The sequence below is a fragment of the Trachypithecus francoisi genome, unplaced genomic scaffold, assembly GCF_009764315.1.
Source record: "Trachypithecus francoisi isolate TF-2019V2 unplaced genomic scaffold, Tfra_2.0 Lachesis_group4, whole genome shotgun sequence".
Classification (NCBI taxonomy): Eukaryota; Metazoa; Chordata; class Mammalia; order Primates; family Cercopithecidae; genus Trachypithecus; species Trachypithecus francoisi.
The window spans coordinates 112,281,853-112,289,116 of NW_022681469.1; the positions used below are offsets into that span (position 1 = coordinate 112,281,853).

Genomic DNA, 7,264 nt, shown 5'->3' on the forward strand with positions numbered 1-7,264 from the left:
CTTTTCTCCCCGGCACTCCCTGGCATTTCTTTCTCCTTCTCCTCCGTCTCCGTCTCCTTCTCCTTTTCCTTCTCCTTCTCCTCCTTCTCCTCCTCCTCCCTCTCCTCCTCCTCCCTGCCACCCTCCCTCCTCCTCTGTCCTCCTCCTTCCTTCTTTCTTCTTCTGATTCTTTTTTTTTTTTTTTTTTTTGAGATGGAGTCTCGCTCTGTCGCCCAGGCTGGCGTGCAGTGTCACGATCTTGGCTCACTGCAACCTCCACCTCCCAGGTTCAAGTGATTCTCCTGCCTCAGCCTCCAGAATAACTGAGATTACAGGTGCATGCTGCCACGCCTGGCTAATTTTTGTATTTTCAGTAGAGATGGGGTTTCACTATGTTGGCCAGGCTAGTCTCAAACTCCTGACCTCAGGTGATCCGCCTGCCTCAGCCTCCCGAAGTGCTGAGATGACAGGCGTGAGCCACCGCACCCTGCCTCTTTTTTTTTTTTTTTTCATGAAGACAGGATCTTGCTCTATCACTCAGGCTGGAGTGCAGTGGTACAATCAGGGCTCACTGCATGATTGCAGTAAACACCAAGTAATGCAGACGTATGGAAGACTGCTTGTGGATTCAAGCAATCCTCTCGCCTCAGCCTCCCGAGTAGCTAGAACCACAGGCATGTAACACCATGCTCGACTAATTTTTTTTTTTATTTTGTAGATGTGGGGTCTTGCTATATTGTCCAGGCTTCTGTCTCTTCGATTAAGGAAGCCAGTCCTATTGGATTAAGCCACCTCCCCATGTGGCCTCATTTAACCTTAATTACCTTTCTCCAAATACACTCACATTCTGAGATACTGTGCGTTAGGACTTCCACATATGAATTTGGTGGCGGGGGACAGCGGTACAATTCAGTCCATAACACCATCTTTGCAGATGCCAGAGATATAATAGTCCCAGTCTCAAGGAGGCCTCAAAGATTTCTGTATAAGTTGACGATGCTTCACAGAGAAAAGATTCTATCAGGCACAGGCTGCACCGTGGCTCACGCCTGTAATCCCAGCACTTTGGGAGGCCAAGGCGGGTGGATCTCTTGAGGTCAGGAGTTTGAGACCAGCCTGGCCAGCACAAAGAAATCCCGTCTCCACGAAAAATACAAACAATTAGCCGGGCGTGGTGGCGGGGGACTGTAAATCCCAGCTACTCAGGAGGCTGAGGCAGGAGAATTGCTTGAACCCAGAGGCAGAGGTTGCAGTGAGCTGAGATCGCGGCGCTGCACTCCAGCCTGGACGACAGAGCAAGATTCCATCTCAAAAAATGAAAAAAAAAAAAAAAAGATAAAAAAGGTTCTATCAGACAGGATTCTCCCACCCCATGCCTCTTCTACAAACTTGTATGCATCTGCTCCTGTCCTCATCACAGGGCATCCAGGCCTCCTTCCCCACTCCTCCAATTCAGAGTGAATTCCCTGTCTGTGCTGGGCACGTGCCTTCCCAAGCTCTCAGTCCATCAGTGACCACAAATCACTCTCAACTAGCTCTTTCCCCTTCACTTGTAAATATCCCCTTCCCACTGCTGTCCACGCAGCATGCTGGACAGTTCTAGACCTTGGCGGCTGCTGCCCTCTCCTTTCCCTTTTCTTTTCTTTTTTTTTTTTTAAATTGAGACAGAGTCTCACTCTGTCGCCCAGACTGGAGTGCAGTAGTGTGATCTTGGCTGACTGCCTTGGCCACCCGAAGTGCTGGGATTATACAGGTATGAGCCAATGCATCCGGCCTACCCAGGTTCTTAAGAGATAATTTTACGGGGTGCTATGGTTTGGATGTTTGTATCCTCCAGACTTCATGTTGAAGTTTGATTCCACTTTTTCCAACTGGGGCTTGGCAGAATGGCTCCTGCAAAGAAGGGTGGCGAGAAGAAGGGTCATTCTGCCATTAGTGAGGCGGTGACCCCAGAATACACCAGCGCCTCGGTGGAGTGGGCTTCGAGAAGTGCCCCTCGGGCACACAGAGAGATCCAGAAATTCACCATGAAGGAGATGGGGACTCCAAATGTGCACATTGATGTAAGGCTCAACAAAGCCCTCTGGGCCAAAGGAATAAGGAATGCCCCACACCATATCCGTGTGAGGTTGCCCTGAAAACGTAATGAGGACGAAGATTCACCAAACAAGCTCTATGCTTTTGTTACCTATGTACCTGTTACCACTTTCACAAATCTACAGACAGGCAATGTGGATGAGAACTAACCACTGATGGTTCAATACATTAAGTAAAATTATTTTTAAAAAAGAAATTTCGACTGGGTGTGGTGGCTCACGCCTGTAATCCCAGCACTTTGGGAGGCCAAGGTGGACGGATCATTTGAGGTCAGGCGTTTAAGACTAGCCTGACCAACATGGTGAAACCCCGTCTCTATTGAAAATACAAAAAAAAAAAAAATTAGCTGGGTGTGGTGGTGTGCGCCTGTAATCCCAGCAAAAGTGAAAATAAAATAAAAAATAAAAACAAGACAAAAAAAATGAGAAGTTTTCTTTTTTCTTTTGGGTAAAGACTATTAATTGGTATGTAATGGACTATATCTACCTTCCTATATAAAAGGGTGTTCTATATTTTTTTGTTTTTTAGACAGTCTCACTCTGTTGCCCAGACTGGAGTGCAGTGTTGTGATCTTGACTTACTGCAACCTCTGCCTCCCGGGTTCAAATGATTCTCCTGCCTCAGTCTCCTGAGTAGCTGGGATTACAGGTGTGCACCACCATGCCCAGTTAATTTTTGTATTTTCAGTGGAGACTCAGGTTTCACCATGTTGGCAAGGCTAGCCTTGAACTCCTGACCTCAAGTGATCCACCCACCTCGGCCTCCCAAAGTGCTGGGATTATAGGCATGAGCCACCGTGCCCAGCCTGGTGTTTTGTCTTTGAAATCACTTTGGCCGGGCGCGGTGGCTCAAGCCTGTAATCCCAGCACTTTGGGAGGCCGAGACGGGCGGATCACAAGGTCAGGAGATCGAGACCATCCTGGCGAACACAGTGAAACCCCGTCTCTACTAAAAATACAAAAAAATAGCCGGGCGAGGTGGCAGGCGCCTGTAGTCCCAGCTACTCAGGAGGCTGAGGCAGGAGAATGGCGGGAACCCGGGAGGCGGAGCTTGCAGTGAGCTGAGATCCGGCCACTGCACTCCAGCCTGGGTGACAGAGCAAGACTCCGCCTCAAAAAAAAAAAAAAAAAGAAATCACTTTGATGGACTGCCTGTGATGCTCATCACAGTGTAGTCTGATGCTGATTCATTAATAAAACTATTTCATTCTTTTTTACATTTGGAGCAGAAGTTTTACTGGGTTAGCAGGAGATATTATTTTCATTATTTTTCCCCAACAGTTACAGTGAAGACATCAGCCAAGGTTGCATTCATCTGAAGGCTTGACTGGGGCTGGAGTCTTCTTCCAGCATGGTTTAGTCATTTGGCTATTGGCAGAAGGCCTCCTTCTGGCTGCTAATAAGAAGACTGTTTCTTACCACGTGGATTTTTCCAGATGGCTGCTTTGGTGTCCTGATGACCAGAGAGTTAGCTTCCCCCAGAGGGAGTGGTTTGACAGAAAGGGGAGGAAGCTGCAACACCTCTTAGACCTTCTCTCAGAAGTGACAAGCTGGCATCTCTATCATATTCTTTTCATTAGAAGTGAGTCGGCCAGGTGCGGTGGCTCATGCCTGTAATCCCAGCACTTTGGGAGGCTGAGGTGGGCAGATCACGAGGCCAGGAATTCGAGACCAGCCTGGCCAACAGGGTGAAACCCCGTCTCTACTAAAAATAAAGAAAAAATTGGCAGTGGTGGCACACGCCTGTAATCCCAGCTACTCAGGAGGTTGAGGCAGGAGAATCACTTGAACCTGGGAGGCAGAAGTTGCAGTGAGCCGAGATTACGCCACTGCACTCCAGCCTGGGTGACAGAGTGAGACTCCATCTCAAAAAAACAAAAAAATAAAAAAGAAGTGAGTCACCGGCCATGCGTAGTTGGCCAACTGGACAGCACATGCCTATTGTCCTGGCTTCTCAGGAGGCTGAAGTGGGAGGATCACTTGAGCCCAAGAGGCTGAGGCTGCAGTGAGCTATAATCAAGCCACTGTACTCTAGCCTGGGTGATGGACCAAGACCCTCTCTCAAAAAAATAAAAGAGTCATTAAGTACATCCCATATTGAAGGGAAGGAGAATTCAGCTGCCTCTCAAGTGAAGTGTCATATCCAAAAGCACTGAACTGGCCGGGCGCGGTGGCGCAAGCCTGTAATCCCAGCACTTTGGGAGGCCGAGACGGGCGGATCACGAGGTCAGGAGATCGAGACCATCCTGGCTAACACGGTGAAACCTCGTCTCTACTAAAAAAATACAAAAATCTAGCCGGGCGAGGTGGCGGGCGCCTGTAGTCCCAGCTACTCGGGAGGCTGAGGCAGGAGAATGGCGGGAACCCAGGAGGCGGAGCTTGCAGTGAGCTGAGATCGGGCCACTGCACTCCAGCCCCGGCGATAGAGCGAGACTCCGTCTCAAAAAAAAAAAAAAAAAAAAAGCACTGAACTATTACATACAAGGAGTGCTAATAATCCGATTAACTAGTATTACAAATCCAAAAATATCACACATTAGTCCCTGCACAAGAAAACTACAAGTACCCTGAAATCTTGCAGCTCTTCTGTGAAGGAAATGTGAGAGTTTCCCAAATGTGACAGTGGCCCTAAAAATTTCCAGGGTATAACCAAAACAAGTAGAGAAGATAAAAGAAATGTTTCCACACTATCAAAAAAATTTTTTTCAATCAACCATGCTAGAGAATAGACAGTTTTTCTATTCTTGCTATAGGAAATATGAAGAGGCAATCAAAGAGTGTACAGTGACAAAAATGTAAGAAAAAGCCAGGCACAGTGGTGTGCACCTGTAATCCCAGCACTTTGGGAGCCCAAGGCAGGAGGATCACTTGAGGCCGGAAGTTTGGGGCTGCAGTGAGCCATGATCGCGCCACTGCACTCCAGCCTGGGTAACACAGCAAGACTCCATCTCTAAATAAAATAAAGACAAATGGGAAAGTTCACGATCATTATTAAATTTTTCTATTTCTTCTTTACTTAGAATGATGTTAAACAGCAAACAAGAAACACCGCAAGTCGCGAAAGAGACTGCAAAAGGAAAGAGCTTTATCTTTTAGAATTTTAACAACAGTTTTCCGCATTGCTTTTATTTATTTATTTATTTTTTGAGACCGAGTATCGCTCTGTCGCCCGGTTGGAGTGCAGTGGCGTGATCTTGGCTCACTGCAACCACTGACTCCGGGTTCAAGCAATTCTCCTGCCTCAGTCTCTTGAGTAGCTGGGATTATAGGCGTGCGCCACCATACCCAGCTAATTTTTGTATTTTTAGTAGAGATGGGGTTTCACCATGTTGGCCAGGATGGTCTGGATCTCTCAACCTCATGATCTGCGGGCCTTGGCCTCCCGAAAGTGCTGGGATTACAGTCCTGAGCCACGGCAGCCGGCCTGCTTTTTTTTTTTTTTTTTTTTTTTTTTATTGAGACAGGGTCTCACTCTGTTGCCTAGGCTGGAGTGCAGTGGTGGAATCTCCCTTCAATGCAGCTTTTGGCCCCTGGGCTCAAGCGATCCTCCCACCTCAGCCTCCTGAGTAGCTGGGACCACAGGTGCACACCACCATGCCTGGCTATTTTGTTATTGTTGTATTTTTAGTAGAGACAGGGTCTTGCCACATTGCCCAACCTGGTTTTGAACTCCTGAGCTTAAGCGATCCTCCTCCTCCGCCTCCCAAAGTGTTGGGACTACAGGCATGAGCCACCGCACCAGGTCCTCGCCCCCGCCCTGCTTTTTGAACCCGGAACTGTGCATTTTCCTTCTGCCCTAGGTCCCACAAATTATGTAGCAGATCCTGTTTGTTGGCTTTTTCTTGTGACGTCCTCATCCCATAGAAACGTTCTTTTCTTTTTTTTTTTTTTGAGATGGAATCTTGCCCTGTCGCCAGGCTGGAGTGCAACAGCATGATCTCGGCTCACTGCAACCTTCGCCTCCTGGGTTCTAGAGATTCTCCCTGCCTCAGCCTCCCGAGTAGCTGGGATTACAGGCGCGTGCCACCACGCCCAGCTAATTTTTTTTTTTTTTGAGACGGAGTCTGGCTCTGTCCGCCCAGACTGGAGTGTAGTGGCACAGTCCCGGGTCACTGCAACCTTCACCTCCCAGGTTCAGGCCATTCTCCTGCCTCCGCCTCCCGAGTAACTGGGACTAACAGGTGCCCACCACCACGCCCGGCTAATTTTTTGTATTTTTAGTAGAGACAAGAGTTTCACCGTGTTAGCCAGGATGGTCTCGATCTCCTGACCTCGTGATCCACCCACCTTGGCCTCCCAAAGTGCTGGGATTACAGGCGTGAGCCATCGCGCCCAGCCTAATTTTTGTACTTTTAGTTTCATCATGTTGGCCAGGATGCTCTCGATCTCTTGACCTCCTGATCCGCTCACCTCAGCCTCCTAAAGTGTTGGGATTACAGGGATGAGCCACCGCGCCCGGTCAAATGTTCACTTTTCTGATTTTGCATTCTCTTTCTTAAAGACAGTCCCCAGAATGGTAATATCTTCAGACCCCTACCTAAACTGCATCTTCCACCTCCACCTTCAATGTTGACGTTATCTTGAGTGAGGCAATCAGGAATCAATTTTTTTCCTCTTGTACTTTTTTTTGTTTTGTTTTGTTTGAAACAGGGTCTCGCACTCTGTCGTCCAGGCTGAATTGCAGTGGTACAATCATGGTTCACTGCAGCCTCGATCTCCTGGGCTCAAGCAATCCTCCTGCCTCAGCCTTTCAAATAGCTGGTGCTACAGGCACGCACCATCAGGTCCGGTTAATTTTTTAAAACATTTTTGTACAGACGTGGGGGGGAAGTCTCATTAGGTTGCCCAGGTTGGTCTCGAACTCCTTGGCTCAAAGGATCCTCCGGCTTCGGCCTCTCAAAGTGCTGGGATTCCAGGCATGAGCCACCGCACCCGGCCTTCTCTGACACTTTTTCATACAATAGGCTTGTAGAACTCTTTTGATATGTGGGAGGGAAAAAAAAGATCCCCAGGGAGTGTTATTTCAAAAAAGTAAAGGAAACTGCTGGCCCCCCGAGAAGAAGCCGGAAACCCGGTAGGGAAAAGTTGGCAGACAGTCCGGTGTCTTCTTGCAAGGGAGTCCCTGCGAGCTGCCCTGCATAGCCTGTGCTGGGGCGCGCCCCCTTTAAGGGGCGGGGCAGGGGCGGGGC

General features: G+C 48.6%; 1 pseudogene; it reads left to right on the top strand.

The window, feature by feature from the left end:
- Positions 1-1,281: 1,281 nt before the first annotated feature.
- On the top strand, positions 1,282-2,280 carry LOC117073669 (annotated as a pseudogene).
- The last annotated feature ends 4,984 nt before the right edge of the window (positions 2,281-7,264 follow it).